Source organism: Triticum aestivum, chromosome 7B (genome assembly GCF_018294505.1).
Source record: "Triticum aestivum cultivar Chinese Spring chromosome 7B, IWGSC CS RefSeq v2.1, whole genome shotgun sequence".
NCBI lineage: Eukaryota > Viridiplantae > Streptophyta > Magnoliopsida > Poales > Poaceae > Triticum > Triticum aestivum.
This window is the reverse complement of record NC_057813.1, coordinates 497908985-497927283: the sequence shown is the minus strand read 5'-3', so window position 1 is coordinate 497927283 and position 18299 is coordinate 497908985.

The following is an 18299-nucleotide window of genomic DNA, read 5'->3' as shown; positions in this document are numbered from 1 at the left end:
ACGGCCCGTTATGGTCAGGCCATAAAACATACGATTTCCACTCTAGCCCATTTACGACCCATTTTGCGGACCGATATTGGTCCACGAATAGTATGGCCCATGTTTGGTGAAACAATGATACGACCTATACAAGGCCCATAGATTAGACGACCTGTAGAAGGCCCATGGATCCTACGGCCCGTAGAAGGCCCATGGATCTTATGGCCCGTAGAAGGCCCATTGATCATCCGGCCCGTAGAAGGCCCATGGATCATACAACCCTGGGAGGGCCATGGTCACTAGAAAAGGTAGCAGGACCATGGTTACAATAGTCCGTGTGTTGCCATGATTATTATGGCCTAGTTATAAAAATAGGCCACCAGAAAAACACGGAAAAAGAACTGCAGTGACTACAAGAAAACAACTAAACAAGACAATAAGGAAATAAATAAGAAAGCAACTAACGCTAGGCTATTACGGATATTACACATATTACATCCACAGGGCATCAAAGTTTGCCACCAGTGCAAATATAGGGAACAAAGCAGCATATTACATACACTTGCCGTCTAAATTGCCCAGCAGCAAATAAACGTGGCAGCAAAACAAGTCCATAACTGAAACAACTTCAGAAGAGCTCAAGAAACGTTGTCCTGGGTATCCACCATGCTGGCAATAAGCTTAGCAAGCTTATTATCTTTGTCCCGTTTGGCACTAAAATCCTCATACGCTTGCTGTTGCACGAGAAAGTATGCATCCGAATGCTCCAGGGACATCCGCAGTCCTTCGGCTTCTTATCTCAGCACCGCTGATCGATGTCTTTTAGCTTGTACTTGAGACTCAAGAAACCGAACTAATTCAGACAGTGAGTTTGAATAGCTTGTGCCAGCGGTAGTGGCTAGTAACTCGAACACTAAACAAAGACATGACTTTGGGGTTGTCTCACTGTCTTCAAGATAGTTTTCCTTAGCTGTTTTATCAGCTTTGTTGGAGACCAACAAGGATGTATCACTATCCTGAACCTTATCTGCATTACTTCCTTTACCATTGCTTAATAAGGCACTCTTCCCCAATATTCTGTCAGCATTCTAAAAGAAGAAACAAGCAGACACGTAACAGGTTTAGCATGTACTAGTATATGAAACTCATTTCAGTGAACCAGTTCATTAGTAAGGCAGACATGATTAAACTACCAAGTCTTCTATTTCCAAGTAGTACATAATAAAAGCATCAAACAAACATATATATATATGTCCTATGGTCACTGCATTGTGTTGTCAAATCAAAATAGAGACACTGTTCAAATCATATCAGTTCAAGACAAAGCAGCACTAAAAGAATACAAAGCTTGGGAAACTGCACGGCACAACAAGATTTCAGATGGGTACCACGGGTCTACATGTACAACAAGACTATTGGCTTTGTTGTGATGCGATAATGTGCATGATATGAGAAGTCAACTGTATACGCAATTGAAATTGAAATAAATAGAGCTATTTATAAGAGAAAACCTATTAAAGAAACATGCGTAAGCATACCTATTGTGCCATTAGAGTTTCCATTGGATCCTTCAATTTAAAAATAACTTTGTATGAGTAAACACAGTGATACAAGAGCAAAGTAGTATGTAGGATATCAATGGAATCTTAAATGAGAACAATTATTCTTCAAGTTTAAGCACTTGTTCTACATGAATAGAGTATAGTAAGATGCAGGCATATAGTACTTAAAAATAAAAAATGAGCTCATAGACCTTACCACATTCTTGGTTCGGGACCAGTACAGAACAAGCCGTTCCCGGTCATCATCTAATAAATGTGTCTTAGGAGAACGTAAGGGAATTTGATGAGTTTCTTGCCACTAAAGTATGTTTTCTTTAGGTAATCCTGATACTGCCACCAAGCATTCTTGAAGATAGCAGAGGTATTAGCACAGGTTACCCCATCTCGTGTTTCCGAATCGGTCATTCTCTATAGAGATAAATGGGAAAATTTGCTGTATTATAACCATCATGGAGGTAGAATGTATGGGAAAAAGCAAAGTAATTGCCATGAATAACATTACTTACACATAACTCCTGGACAAACAACTGCAACTGGCATTTTCCTTCATCTTCAGTATAATATTTCCATGATGGGAAGATACGCACATAGGATTCAACAACATCAAATGCGATAGATGCTAAACTACGAATGGCTGGTTGTGCTTCCTCCACAGGAATAGGTGTACTAACTGGTGGAGTTGGGGTTCACCATGGTAGTACTGGCGCTTTGGGCACTGGAGCTGCCTTACTAACTGCTCTTGTTTGTGAGCTCTGTTTTGGAGATGGTGATGTGTCAACAGGAACTGGGTTACTATCTGCTGGGGCTGGGGTTAGATTGGGTGAAGCTGGTTCTCTGTCCATCGCAATAGGGGTACAATCTGCGAGAGTTTGGGTTATGTGTGGTAGGGCTGGTTCTCGTGCATGTACAACCGGGGTGCTATCTCCACCAAGAGGTAGCACTGTTTTATTTGAAGACCGTGTTTTTACTCCGCTAGATACTGCCATTACCTGCTCCAATTCAAATAACTGATAAACAGGAAACATAGTTGAATGTACAGCCATTGTATGAGGGACAGATGCAATAGATAGTGTGGAAAAAAGAGGGCATGAAATAGTTGACATGTATATTATTTAACTAAAAAGGATAGCATGACATAATTTCACATATATGATGTCTATCTAAACTGGACAGCATAGCATGACATAATTCAAAGATATGATGACTAACTAAACAGGATGACATGAGATAATTATATGATGTCCTTAGTAAACAGGTTCGCATGACATAATTCACATACATGTTATCTAAGTAATCAAGATTGCATGATTTAATTCACATATGTGATTTATATGCTAAGAAGAGGGCATTTGCATGTATGATGTCTGAACTAAGAACATGGTGTTGAATATTGTGGATATGATGTCTAAACTATGCAATGTAAGACACCATATGCATGATATGAGCAGTATAACCATGCCAGGTTAGAGCATACACCTCGGTGCGGGAATAGGACTGGTCATCTGTCTCTAAATCCATCTCTGAGGAGCTATCAGGAACCAGCAAGAGATTTGCTTTGACATGTAGCACTGTCTGCTCTGAGGACCTTCTTTTCACTCCAGATTTTTCCATCACCCACTCAAATGGCCGATTCACAGGAAGAGTAGTTTAATGTACAAACATTATCTACAAATGGAAATGTAATGAAGAAAGGATGAGAAAGATATCATTCAAATATATGATGCCTGGTTAAACAGGATGGCATTGCATATTTCACATATATTATGGCTGGCTAAAAGAGATGAGACTGCATAATTCCCATATATGTATAGAAACTAAACAGGTGGCATTACAGAACATGTGTAAACTAAGCAGATAACATATATGATGTTGAAGTAGGCACTGCAAGGCAACATATGCATGATATGACTAACATCATCATGCCAAGTTAGAGCAAACACCTTGGGGGGTAAATAGGAGTGGTCAACTGCGTCTAAAACCGCCTTAGAACAGATATCTTCCTCTGGATCAAAATCTGGGGAGGGGGGAGGGTTTTCCATTGAGCCCACCATGGAGCGATGTCTGCATGACATTGTATTGCCGCGCAAAACTCTTCTCTTTTTCTCTACATGTTCAGCATGATTGTGTAAAATATCTGTCATGCATACGAAAAAATATAGTGAGATTATGTAAGGAGAGCATGCAGAAATCTAGAGTGATGGTAACAACCAGTGGATGGATCCAAAAATAATGATAGCAGGCTGATGATAATTTTAATTCAATAAAAAGACAGATGATGATTGCTTTACTATTTATTTCCCACCCAAGATGAACAACATAGGCAAATATACTATTCATTGCAAGCTCGATATGTGCCAAATAATAGACAGAGATACTATAAATTGCTGCCCCGATATGTGCCCCACAACTAATTTTAAAACCCAAGTTTGAACATTAATTTGAACCTGACTTGGAGTCTAAGATGTGAACAAGATGATAAAGTAGTAGGTAATATTAAGCAATGCATAATATAAGCAGAAACAAAAGAGTGCGACCTCTCTTGTGGACCCGTGTACTCCTTAGGTTCATCTGCTAAGTCGATGATGGTGATGCCGTTGTGGTGGGTGCTGGCGGCAGCGAAGGAGATTTGATGTGGCAAAAGACGGTCAGGAGTCGTGATGTCTGGTTTGGTGGATGCTTATGTCGATGGAGCACCTTAGGTGAGGTGGTCGACGTCGCGGCAGGAGCAGGACAAACCACACAAAGTTTTCTTCGACACCTACATGTAACTGAAGTAATTGTGTAAGGGCTCCTTTGGCTTGCAGGATTCTAAAAACGCAGGGATAGGAAAAACACCGGAATAGGATAGAAATGCACGTGGGAAATAGAGCATTTGTAAACATAGGATTTCTGTCAACTTGGGTGTTTGGTTCACCGGAATTGGAAGAGCAGAGGAATGCAAAGAAACATGGCGAAATTAAAGTGAAACCATATGAAGGCGTGTACAACTAGAATGTTATTCTGCCACTAATGCACTTGGTCTTGTTTTGATGCATAGTATTTTGAAAATTAGGTCCAGGTGGATGTTTTGCTCCATCCTTTCAACAAAATGCATGCATAATTGAATAGTAGAGTGCCATAGGAAAATTTCCTATTGCCATGTTTTTCCTTCTGTTTTTCCTTTGAACCAAAATAGCCCTACTGGATGGACATGAATGTAGAGTAATAAGTGATGTGACAAGTGCATAACCTCTTTGTCATAGTCGTGTCGACCTTGGCATCATTGGGTTGGTCGCCGAAGAAGTTGAGGCAGAGGTGGCTGCCGGAGGTGTGAAGGAAGATCTGAGGAATCTGTAGACGGTGTCCAGGGCACTGCTCTCTTGTGATGGATGGTTCCATTGTTGGAGCAACTGCGGCGAGCCATAAGACGTCGAGGCTGAAGCAGTACAAGGTAGACATCGTTAATCTCAAGTGGGATTCTAATAGTATCTAAAATAGACGATTCAAAATACATTACCAAAAAGTGATAGTTGTATAATTTACATCAGCAAAAAACACCTGACTACAACAGATGAGGTAAAAACTGTTGACTCTGGACTTAACTGTCGAAACTGAAATTTACTGTGGAATCTAAATGTTACTGTCGAAACTGAACCTACTGGTAGCAGAGAGGCACTTCACATCACTACAAAAAAATACACTTCCGTGATGATACGTGTTTGTCACAGTAGGTCGCGTTTTCCTGTCATGCATGTACATCCATGATTATTTTATGACAAAATCAAGATAGTCATACATGTGCTATCGTAGAAGTGTTCCATGACATTACCAAAATTATCATCATGGAAGTGTCCACTTCCATGACGATAAATCGTGCGTCACAGAAGTGCTTTCGTCAAGGGTGACCGACACGTGGCATCCACCGTAACGGAACGCCGTTAAGCTATCGAGTCCAGTTTTCGACCTGATAACCCGTTAACAGCCCGGACCAATGGGAAATTTCCATGTGTAAAATTCTGATTGGCCGGAGGAAACACGTGTCAGCTCGTTAGTGGGCCAGATGTCACCCGTCCATTGGAGGAGACATGCCTATGATACGTCGATGCGTGGCAGGGCCCAACAGAGTCCCATATAGGTTAAAAAGGTCGGCCCAGTCAAGGGCCCATTGTACTTACTCAGGTACTAGTGGGCCATCCCAATAACGACCTATTTAATAAAGGTCCATTTACGGCCCGAAGCCAGATCTGGCCCGTTAATTGTTCGCCAAATATTTGAGCCCAATTACAGCTGAGTGAGTTTCGGCCTGTTAGAGGCCTGATGTAGACATGGGCCCATTTAAGCCTGATGTTCCTTTGGCCTGGGAATGTCCCATGCTGCCCATGGGCCATATATGGACCGACACGACATCCGGCCCACTAACGACCCATGATAAAGGTGGAAAAAGTTAACCCAACGTGACTTTGGGCCTGTTAAAGGCCTGTCATATACTTCAGCCCGTTGATGCTTGTACTAAGCTTTCGGCCTTTTAAAGGACCATGATATAAGTGGGCCAACTAAGGCCTGAGATATGTTTCGGCCTAGTAACGGCCCATCATATAACTGGGCCCAAAAAGGCCCGGTCTACATTTCAGCCTGCTGAAGGCCCATCGACGACTAGTGAAAATTGAGGCCCAACATGCATTTCGGCCTGCTAAAGGTCCATGGTTTCATCTGGGCCGTAATAGGCCAGTAGAATATTCAGCCTGTTAATGGCCCAACGCTACCCGGGCCAAACTAAGCGTTGGGTCCACAAAAGGCCCAACTAAAATTTGGGTCGAATATAGGCCGGAGTAAGTTGTGGGCCTGGCGCAAAGTGTGAAGGCCCTAATCATTCGGGCCCAAGAAAGATGCAGGCCAGCCCAATTGTGGCCCGCTAAAAACCAGGCCCGTTAGAGGCGAATGTTTCGGCCCGGTCGACTACATCAGATTTTTTTTCCAGATAGCGAATGATGGCAGTAACTAGTAGGAATTAAGAACAAACCTACTCTATACAATAAAGAAATTATGGCATAGTAACTAAGAATAAACATACACTATACAATAAAGGATTTATGGTATATTGCATCCACTGGGCATCGAAGTTCGCCACCAGTGATCATAAAGCACAACGAAGAAGCGGATTACAAAAACTGGGCACCATTGCAGCGTAACAAAATAATACTGAATCGTGACCACTTCCAAGACAATTCAAGAAAGGTTAGCCTTGCGTGGGAACTGCTACACAAGCTGATGAGCAAGGCTGTGAGACCGCCCTAGCATGTCGGTCATAGCTTCCAGGTGTAGCTGTTTAGCAATGAGGTTCTCATTGGTGTTCTCCGCAATCTTTCTTAGAGATAGGACTTCTAGTCAAAGTTGAGTTGCAGAATGCCTTTCTGCTAGAACTTGGGACTGAAGAAGTCGAACTGAATCAGACAGCGAATTCTGTGAGCTTGTTTGACTGCTAGTCTCAAGTAACTTGAACACTGCATCAAGAGACTTTGGGGTTGTCTCGCTATCTCAAGATGTTTTGCCTTCTTTGCTGCAATATATGTTGGGTTTGTCTCACAGCCTTCAGCAGACTTGTGCATGCCATCAGGCATATCACCCTGAAACAAGCAGAGAGATGACATGTTTTGCACGTGTATAAACAAAGATGATAACTGTGTTGTCAATTCCATTCAATTTCAAATTAGAAAATAAAGAGTAAGTTCAAAATATCAATAGCATAATTTGGCATTGTTCATAATGTGGGGAGCTTCACCACACTACTGGTTTACCATGTCAACATAACAAGCATAGATGAAGGGCAAAGACAATCATTGTATCTATTTTGGTTAATGTGCATGTCATGTTTTTCATATCATCAACCACATCAGTAATATAAAACAAGAGATGTCAATGTGCAAACGTGGGCTGTTTCACCACACACTGGATTACGGATCCACAAAAACAAGCATACATATAGGGAGTATTGAGTAATGTGCATGGTATGAATAAGGAATTTGGTTTTACAAGTAAAACTTAGAACTTACGGTTCTTGCGAACATGCATTTTGATAGAAACAACAAACTAAACAGCAATAAACGATAGGGAGTATGAAATTAAACATCAGTTGAGGATAAAGGCTTTAGAAGGACTGACTTACATTAACAGTTAATATCGGCTTTATAATGCCCTTCTCCATGTCAAGGGAAGGATAACTCAAGAATTTTAGCACATAATCTTCTTCATAAGCATTGCCTGTACTCTACATTTTGTAGAGAGTAATTATAGATATGATAATACTGGAAGGGATAGAGGATAATGAAGATAAGATGCAGATTCATGCTACATAATCAATTGCCAATCCCTGGAAGTACAAGCGTTACAGGACAAAATGTACTGACAAGAGAAATGGGCTACACTTCTGTACTGGCATTGTCTGTGTATTCTACTTTTTGGTAAGATTCAATATAGATCTGATTTTTTTAGTAAATGGTGGGCGAGGGAGATAAGATGCAGAATGCTACACAATGAACTAATCCCTCTTCCATAATACAAGTGTGTTTTGAACACTGGTGTACTGTAGAAAACGTTCTTATATTATGGGACGGAGGGAGTAGCTGTTAATGTAAGTACAGTGATAGATGACGTTCAATCCTTGCAAGAGGACTGTAGAGCTAAACCTCTTCGAAAGCATTGGGTTGATTCTAAATTTATTTAAGAGTTCATACGGATCTTATAATGTCCACCAAATGGACGATAACAAGGTTAACATGTGCAGTGATGCTACATAATCAAACAACTATGAAAGTAAGTATGTCATACAGGGCAAGAGGTACTCACAAGAGCAATGCAGTGTGTAGTATAGTTGCGAGATTCTTTGGTCCCTTGAGAATGAATGTTCTTCTGCTAATAGTTTTCGTACAAGTTAGACGTTAAGGCAAATGCAGAAATGTAGTTCAAATTGTGATGTGATATCATAGACATTACCTTACGCTACAGACAAGACCAATGTGTAATAAGATTATTCCAGTCACCGTCGGAAAATGTAGCACCGGAGACTTTACAGAAATTTCGTTTAGAGGCTTGCCATCGAAGTGCGTTTGCCTCAGGTAGGAACGATACTTCATCAACGAGTGCTTGAAAAGCGCAACCAACCCGTGCTCGTCTTCACAATCCAGATTGGTCCTTGCCTATTTAAAAGAATGAAATCTTGTGTCTTCTGTCAGCAGAAACATATGCAGTAATTACCATGAATAACATTAGTACATTACTTATGGGTAAGTTGCGGAGGAAGACTGAAATTGTTCTGTGTCTGCGGTATAATATTTCCATGAAGGAAAGATGCGCACAAAGTTCCTGACAACAATATAAGATTTGTCTTCTAAACTGGGAAGAAATGTAACAGGGGTCCTATTTGCTGCAATTGGGGCTCTCTCTGGTTTGAAATGGGATTTGGCAACTAGATTTGGTGTACTCTTTGTTGGAATGGGGATTTTTGCATCGTAGAGCTGGTGCTATGTCAACTGGCATCATCATATTGTTTGCTGCAGTTGGGGTCTCCTGAGTTGGGGCATCAGAAATGACTAGTGTAGTAGGGCTAGAGTCTGCTAGAGTTGAGGGTTTTGTGGGTCAGGTGATATTGCAATTACACCTAATGGGCTATTTGATTTATCAGGTGCCACTACCTTTTCGAAATACTTTGCTTGTGCTCCTCCACGATCAGCAATCACCCTCTTCCTTTTGAACGTCTGATACATAAGAACAACATTTGAATGGATAAATATGGTATGATGACAGATGGGAATATGTACTGAAAATGGATAGGCAGGGCGTATTCACATACACGATGTGTAAACTATGATAATGGCAGTGCAACAAAGTAGAAGCAATGCAAAGCACTAGTTTCAAGATATGTGCGACCAATATAACCTTGGAAAGTTAGAGAAAGCACCTTGATGGGTGAATAAGATAGGGCGTCTGCCTCTAACTCCTGCACTAGGGAGCTACATTGACTTCGGTCTCCCTCTAGCTCAGAATCACTGTTCGGATCATATTCTGAGGATGAATCTGTAGGTGGAGAGCGTTTGCATTGCATTGCATCCAGACTTGATTTTAGCCCTTAATGCCAAGTTTGACAACCATGGCATTGTTCTGCTTTATTCTTTTCATGCGTGCAAGCTCATAATCATTATGATGCGGTTCAGAATCTGAGATTCATGAAAACATAAAAAGTAGTAAGATTATCTATGGAATGCATTGCAGATTCAACTCGAAGAGTGTCTCCCTATAAACCCCTGCATATGCAAAGTTCACCCCTCAACCATGTTGAGCAGACCACACACAGAAATACAAACCCCTTATGTCTCTATAACAGGTAGACACACATTTCAAAACTGAAGTAGGAACATTAGAATCATATCAAATTTGTATCTGAAAAAATAAACTAAGGAATTATGTGTGGCATAATGTTAAGCTTCAATGGTGGAGTGTTGGTAGTGCGAAACAAAGCAAGTAGGCAGATTGTATTCCATGTAAAAGATTGAAGCCTATGTAAAAGCTGGAAATGACACTTTCTTTCTATACAATGCAGTGTTCGTTGCCCACACTTGATGGAAGAGATCACACGGAGAAATACTATTCACTAATGTCTATGGTTCCAGTAGTTTGAAACAGGGTGGTCCACCCTAAAAGAATATTGACAACAAATATGACAAGGCAAGCATAGATGTAGTGAATCAATCATTTACTTGTGAGCTTACTAGGACAAGTATGCAGAATTGTAACTGCAGTAAGAGACCGTCCAAAATCTGAATCAAGAAGTTTGTCTAGCACTTATTGTTTGCAACTAATCAACATGAATAATTGGATATTATATCGAATGAGTAAGAAATACAAGTAAAATTGTCAACAAACTTGGCTTGCTGTAGTAATCTGGGTCAATGTCACTACGACCAACAATCCAAAATGACTAGTGTATGTTTCTAGGGCCAGAATTTTGAAACCGTGTGAACTTTACAGGTACTAAAGATTACGGAAATACATCTGAACCATTAAGTGTAGGTAGCACTCAGCACACAACAAACCCTAATGACAGTCCTGCCTAATGAGTAATGAATCAATTAGAAAATGGGTGATGAGGAGTGGCTGCTGAGTGTTGAGGACGTATCTCAGGATAAATCGGGTTGGCTTAGTGGGTGCTACACGCCTGAGCCCTGAATAGACTGGGAAGGTAGGCACGGCGGTGCGCCCGGGCAGCGGTGACGTTGTTGGGCGAGCGGCTCCTGACCTCCTGTTAGTCCGACATATCCTCCTAGAGTCATGTCGTCCGGGGACGGCAAGTCGCCGGCGAGGCAGGCGGTTGGGGGCGAGTAGAGATCGGAAGCGCGCAGTAGAATAGAGGGGAATCGGGGCCTGGGACGACCCAAAATCCCAGGGTGGGCCGCGGCCCACCATGGGCACCCTATAGAGATACACACCCGAGCGGCGAACATGCATTTTCGAAACTAAATTAGGAACATTTAGCTGACCAATTAAATGACTCTATTTTAATAATATCAGATTCGTATTTGAATAGCTAAGCTTGTTTAGCTTGATGGGTGGAGCAGTGCTATTATGACACGAAGCACGTATTCTGATCATATAGTGATCATAAAAGGCAGAAACCCTAAGCATATTTTTTTAACAAAAGAGGGTTTCCCCTCCGATTTCTATTAAAGAAACCACCACGGAACCAACATGATCAATTAAACCCTAAGCATGATCAATCAAACCGTATTATGACCGTGCCATTGCAGATTTGGAGCTGCAAACCGAAGAAATGATATTTAGCATCCATTGTTTGCTTCGAACTAAGAACCAAATTCTAAGAGCTGAAAAGAAAGTAGAGTAACCAAGTTACAATCTATTTTCTGGTTGAGATCAAAAAGTTGAGGAGATACGAAGTACCACCTCTCTTGCAGTGCCGTGTAGGCATCGGGGGTGCGATGGCTGTCAGTGGCATTGAAGCAGTTCTGCGACGGTAAACGGGTGCATCGGGGGATAAGTCCCGTTGCGGAGAGAAGGTCGTGTGAGCGGCCCCGGCAAAGAGGACGACGATGCCGATGAAGCGAGAGGACATGATGCAAGGCTCTTGGTCCATCGCCGTGGATGAGAAACGTCCATCTCTAGCAGTGGACGACATGGTCTTGGTAAGCGCTCCGACATGGTGGAGGACGGTGGCGATGGATGGGGTGGAGGACGGCGGCGATGGATGGGGTGGCGAACGAAGGATGCTGGTGTGGGGATGGTGTTCTAGCGCGGGCGGTGTATGAATGGGAAAATGGAGGGAGAGGTACGGGGAACAATGTTTTTGGGATGCGCCTGTCTGAAATATGGGAAAGTTACAAACTTAGCCCTCGTTTAAAATTTGGACGTCTTGTCAGTTGGGGATAGGACGGTAATCTCGCATCTCGCCAATATTTGCCCATAGCGATTTCAGGCAAGGAGAGGGTGGTTGGCGCCCATGGTTGGCGGCCACGGTGTATGAACATGGCTGATAGGTAGGGCGGTTGTGTCACATCTGAGTGAAGTTACAAACCTGTCCCTATTGAAAATATTTGCCTACATCAATTTCGGTCAATTCAAGTTTGTTTCGCCGCCCACCGTGTATGAATGGGGAAATGGAGGGAGAAACAAAGGTCATTCGGATGAGCTTGAATCAAATGTGTTTTGCTGCCCATGTTTGGCACCCACCATGTCGGAATGGGCTCAGAGGCGGTCATGTCATGTCTAATTGAAGTTACTAACCTACCCCTATTGAGAGCAGTTGAAATCAGGCCGATGGATTGTCCATGTAATGGGTAGACAGTAATTTCCATCTCCCAAACACTTAGCTTCGGGCAGCCGACGTGGGAGTGGAAATTTTGCCGCTTCTTTCCAATTTTGGGACAATAAGCATCCACGTTTACCCTGGAAACTAAATTCGAATACATTTTGTATTCCTATACGAATCTTTATAAATCATTCTATGTGTTTTTATATATCTTCAAAAGCACGACAAAGATGTATTCCACTGTCATATATGAATATGATTTACAAATGCCGATACTCAAATTCAGAAGCTAGAATTCAGTTTAAGGTGAATTCAAATATTTGGAACACTTTATGTCCAAATCAAATGTCACACGCAGCATAATGTGTACTCCCATTTAGATATGTATACAAGCGATGTATCAAGATTCAAATACCGAGTCAATCAACCAAGAATGTACATAACTAACAGACATATAAACACGTATAGAGTATATGGATCAATAATATCAACTAACATACATAAGCCAGGCCGCTGTACTTTTTTTGCTAGAACAACATCCTTTTTTAGCCAAGCTACTACAACATCTTGGCCCTTTCCGATGCGTGCCACTTATGGTCCATCTATACAACTATTATTGCTGAATGCACACTCAGCCCGATTGGCATATTTGTACATCTAGCACAACAATCAAAATGAAATGTCTCCAAGTCTTATCAATTAATACAGACTTGTGCTTAAATAAAAGTACAAACCAAAAAACAAAAAACAATTATTACTAATCTCTAAAACAAATGGTTTGACTGATTACATGAAGAAACAACACAAAGGTTATTCAACGATGGAAAGAACATTTCACCTATCATTTACCAAATGGGAATTTAATTTCCTTTTTTCCTTCAGGACCTTAACAATGCGGTCAGTCTCAGGTTGCTTCGTTTTGAAATCCACCAAATATTTAATGGTTGTCTTGAGTACTGCTTGTGAGTGTGCTGTTTGCTTCCTCAACATGTCAACTTCATCTCTAAGTGCAGAAGCAGAATCTCTTTCTACCACTAGTTTAGCCTCTAGAGCATCAACAGTTGGCAATTCATAATGCATGATTGGGCCAGTGCCACTGCTGTGGGATGATACAACGTCCACGGGAACCTCGCTCTTTGATCTTGCGCTAACCTGTTTTGCCATTAAAGTTCCGATTGGATTCATAAAAGTTGAAGTTAGAAAAACATCTCAACTGGGAGTTATAACAGCAAACCAGTTAAACAAACAAGGAATTAAAAAATTTCAATTGGATGTTGAAAAGTAGTTATTAACATCATTGTAACCTTTTGTTGTAGCAGCAAAACAGGTAAACAAACAAGTAACTATTTAAGTTCAGGCAAACAGGTAATTCTTAATAGTAAGTATCAAACACGTAGATAGGCGCAATCTATAATAGGATTAATAGGCTATGGCATTATGTAATCAGTAGCAAACTAAATTAAGCCAAACAACATAATTGAACAATTTTGCAATAAGTGGCTAACTAAAATTCCGAGAAGTAGGTAACTGAACTTACGCTAACTATTTGTACACGCACACTGCAACTTCTTTTTCGCTTACAGGGTTCTACGAAGGAGTCCATGGCATCAATTGCTTGGATACGCAGTCCCAATACTTCTTTCTTCCCACACTGCATTGGTAAGTCGAATGGTTAATCTGGTAAGAGGGTGCATCCTTGATATGTTATATGAGGACGTGTAGTCAGACTAGTTGTAGCCACACACATCACACTGGGTTTTACTGTATATTTCATGCGATTACATTTGGCATATCGAGATCTAGGCAATCTACAATAGGATGAAAAGACTGGCATCCTTCACATTATTGGCGAACTCAGTTCATAGAAACAAGCAATTCAACCATTCTATGGGTAAATCAAAAGCGCCAATGGAATATTTTTACTACCCCAATCATACACCAAAAAGGGGGCAACGCCACCATAGGGGCTAGTATGGGCGGCCGCCTCGGGTGGCTGGAAAGTGTGCACCTAGTTTGAGTCGTCCAGGTTGGCCCAGGCTAGTTTTGTTTGTCCCAACGCACGAGCAGGCAATGTAAAAAATGAATAAAAATGTTTCAATTTGGATGGGCCAATAACATAAGTGTAAGGCAGGCCCAATAGCAGGCTCGTGGCCCAAACAAGCGCCTCCCATATCAATCGACAGCAGGAAAAATCCCAATTAGTTCGCTCCAGCCTCCAGTCTAGTTTGCTCCTAACCTAGCCGCCGCTAGACAGACCGACACAGCACTTCCTCGCGCCCTCGTTGGAGGGCGGTTGCCGGGCTTCAAGCGAACAGAAGGACAAGAAGATGAAGATCCAATCCTGGGTGTAACCTGCATGGGAGCAGCAGTGGTAGCACGGGCATGGCATCGAGCGTGCACAAACGGACAGCCGCAACTTGCAAGAGTAGCACGCACAACAAGCAGGTACATCACATCTCTGATTATATCTAATTCAATTATTTAATTTCTGGCCAATAGTTAAACCTGACGGTGTTGTAAAACTGCTTGTATGTCGGGAATCTATGAGAAAATGAAACCAATTTCTGCTTATTTTATAACTCCCCCAATCAATACTGAACTGTCTGAATCTGATGTATCTAATCAAGTTTCCGGTGCAAAGATACAAGCTCATGTTGTTCTTGAGCCTCAAGTGTCTAATGAACAGACTGTCAATGAAGGATTTGATGCAAACATTTTACATGCTCCTGATGATGATCATATAGTGTCTAATGAGGGTCTAATGCTAGCATTTTGCAAGCTCCCATTGAAGTATTTAGTGTCTAATGATGATCTACTATGTTGAGAGAGACACAGAGATTTGCAGGCATTAATGACAAGCAAATTATAGTACATTTACATGGCTTGAGGAAACATCGAGGCCATCTACCAGAAAGTCCCCGTATCATGACAACGTAGCATAAATACTTTTCTAATCTGTTGTTTGAAACTATTGGCATACTTGTGCAGGATAGATATATTGATATGCAGTTTGCGCATTGTGTTATAGGTGTAATTACACTTCATATATTCAGCCAGAGAACGAATAATTCAAGTAGGTACAAACCATGTTTGTAGTCCTTGTACACCATGTTGCATTTTGTGTTTTTTGGTGCTTGCATCATTTAGTGTTTTATAATCTGAACTACTTTGGATCATTAGCTAGTTTTCAAAGTGCATGTAGCTTCACATTTCTCAAGTTATGTTGATTTCCGGAGTGCAAGTGCCTTCATATTTTTTAAGTTAAATGTTCACCCCTAGTAACTCGAATTTGTGGATCAGCCACTGCACACAAATCATACACGCATGCCAGTACGAATTAAATGAAATATAGGGATTTACGCTAGCTCGTTGTACAGGCTCACCGCAGCTCTGCTTGCGCTTGGGATGTTCCATGTACAAGTCCATGTTACCACTTGCTTGGATGTGTAGGCCTTGTGCTCCTTGCACCCCCCTCTGCATTTTCGACACGACGAATGGTTGATCAAATAAGAAGAATCAATCTTGCTGTTCTACCGAAGGACACATACTTACAAGGTTATACGGGTGTGCAGGATGTGTACCAGGTCCCGTAGCGCCGTCATGCTTCGCTAAAAAATGGGTTTGCTTGTTTCAGATGATATCTCCAGAAGAGATAAGAGTTAAAGTCAGAGTTGCATAGGCGTGTAAGATAAGAGAGCAGTGAAAGGATATCCAAACATCGTCGAAACAGTGCACAAGGGAGTGATGTGTGGATACCTAGTTCGGGCGGTGTTTGGGCATGCTCGCCTAGATAGAGCGGGTCACTTCAGAGCCGTTGAGGGTGATGCGCTGGCATTGTCTGGCCATGCAAGGATGCATATCTTGAGTGGCAGCGGAGCGCTATGATGCAGTGGACGAGACCGTTAGTGAAGCCCCAACAGCCTCGGGGGGCGGAGGTGCGACGATGTGCTTGGTGAACTAGCCCCGGTGAGGTGGGAGACGGCGTTGGTGAAGCGCACCTGATGCGGTGGAAGTCGGTGTCTGTGAGGTACGTCGGTTGCGGCGGCCGACGTTGTTGGTGGACCACCCGGTGCGGTGGACGAGGGCATAGATGAGGTAGCTCCGGTGCGGTGGTGAAGCACGACCGTCGTCTTCGTCGTCGTCGTCCGACATAGAGGTGGAGAAAGAGATGAGACGAGGGGTGATTCGAACTTTGCTTGGGTTGACGGCGAATTAGGGATTTGAGCAATCTAGGCGCGGAGGGGGACGGTGGAGAAGGGAGATTTTGCAGGGCTGGAATTGGGGCCGCCAGATATTTCAATCTGAAACATGGAAGCACGAACTTATTTTGTTGTCATCCTTTTTTGGGGGGGGGGGGGAGGGGGGTGGAGGCAGGGGGTGGGTGGCTGGGTGCTAAGCGTCCGTCCAACACACGCGACCACCACGACACGACCCTGGTCTGCCTGGTGCGCCTACATTTGAGAATGCAAACGAATCTTCTTTCATTTGCAAACGAATCTGTATGTATTACCATGCTCGTGTCCTCGCAAATAATTAGTCATTCGAAATGAAATACTATAAATTAATTAATGAGGAGTTATTTGAAAAAAATCAAAATGATATCCACGCTAACATGGATTAGAGTGTGTGCTACATAATTAGTTATTTGAATTAGAGTGTATGTCACATAGCAATCTCCAATTCTAACGCGGATTTCGCATTTCACTGTATTCACGCTACTTTTTAATACAAATTCATATGTATATGATGAACACCATGGTAGTGAGAAAACTTTTGGATGGATTCAAACATATGACCTACAAAATAGCACAACAATCGAGTCAATGTCAACTTTTCCAAACCTAGTATGGCACAACAATTGAATCCAAACCTTAGTTCCTCCCACGCACAAAATATATCTACATGTCTATGAATGGATTATCTCTTTAAGCTCTATCTTACAGCCCTCACCCTTCCCAAAAGATCAATCAGACAATATCTCTCCAGAGCATATATATCTTTTCAATGAATGTCGGACCACACTCACTTTGTCTCTCTATCTATATGTCTCTCGATTGACCTCACTTTCTCACGCCGTATCTTCCACACATTGAAGCTACCTCTCCATCCCTCGCAAAGCCGGAGCTATTTACATTGCGAGGGGGACTCCTACCTTGGATTAATTTGTGTAGGCATTTATTCCGGTGGGTTTAGATTATATTTTCATAGCATTCAGCCCACAACTACTCCAAACACCGTTGCAACCCCCGCACCTCCCCTAGTTGATTTCCCTCTGGCTCAGCCATCGCTCTCTCGCATGTCCTTTCTCGCCTTCAACGTTGCACCATGGTATTATTGCAAAAAACTCTGTTGTTCTCTTTAATTGTTACAAATAAGCTACAAAACTACACATCAATAGTCCACTTGTAATGGAACAAATTTCGACCCACAAATTAAAGTGCTACAAACTACACACCGAGGGGCCCACCTATCATGAAACAAATTTGGACCCATATACAAATTAAAAAAATAAAGGACGAGGATCGAACATGCGACCAGGGCCTTCAAGCCGCACGTCAATAGGCAACATACGTAGAACAACAATGTTTGTTGTGGCCCACTTTGTTCATATACTGTTTTTATATTACCACAACCTATTTAATGGATAACATGTAATATTACTTTTAGTACATTAGTGGGACCAGCTCGTTAGCACGTACTATTTGCCTTCACTTACTGGTGGGTTCCATGTGTGCTCTCTCTCTCCTCCCCTTCCGTGTTTAGACGCACGGGCAAACACGAAGAACTCGTGGGAGATGTTGTCGTTGACCATATCTGGACGCGTTCACAAGTTACGGTACCAGTTTCACGTACTAGTACCACTAGTCAATGTGTACGTGCAGTGCACGTTAATTTGGAAGTATATTAGGTGCATGCGGATATTATGCAGGATATTATTTGCGTGTTATTGTATGATTAGCACTATC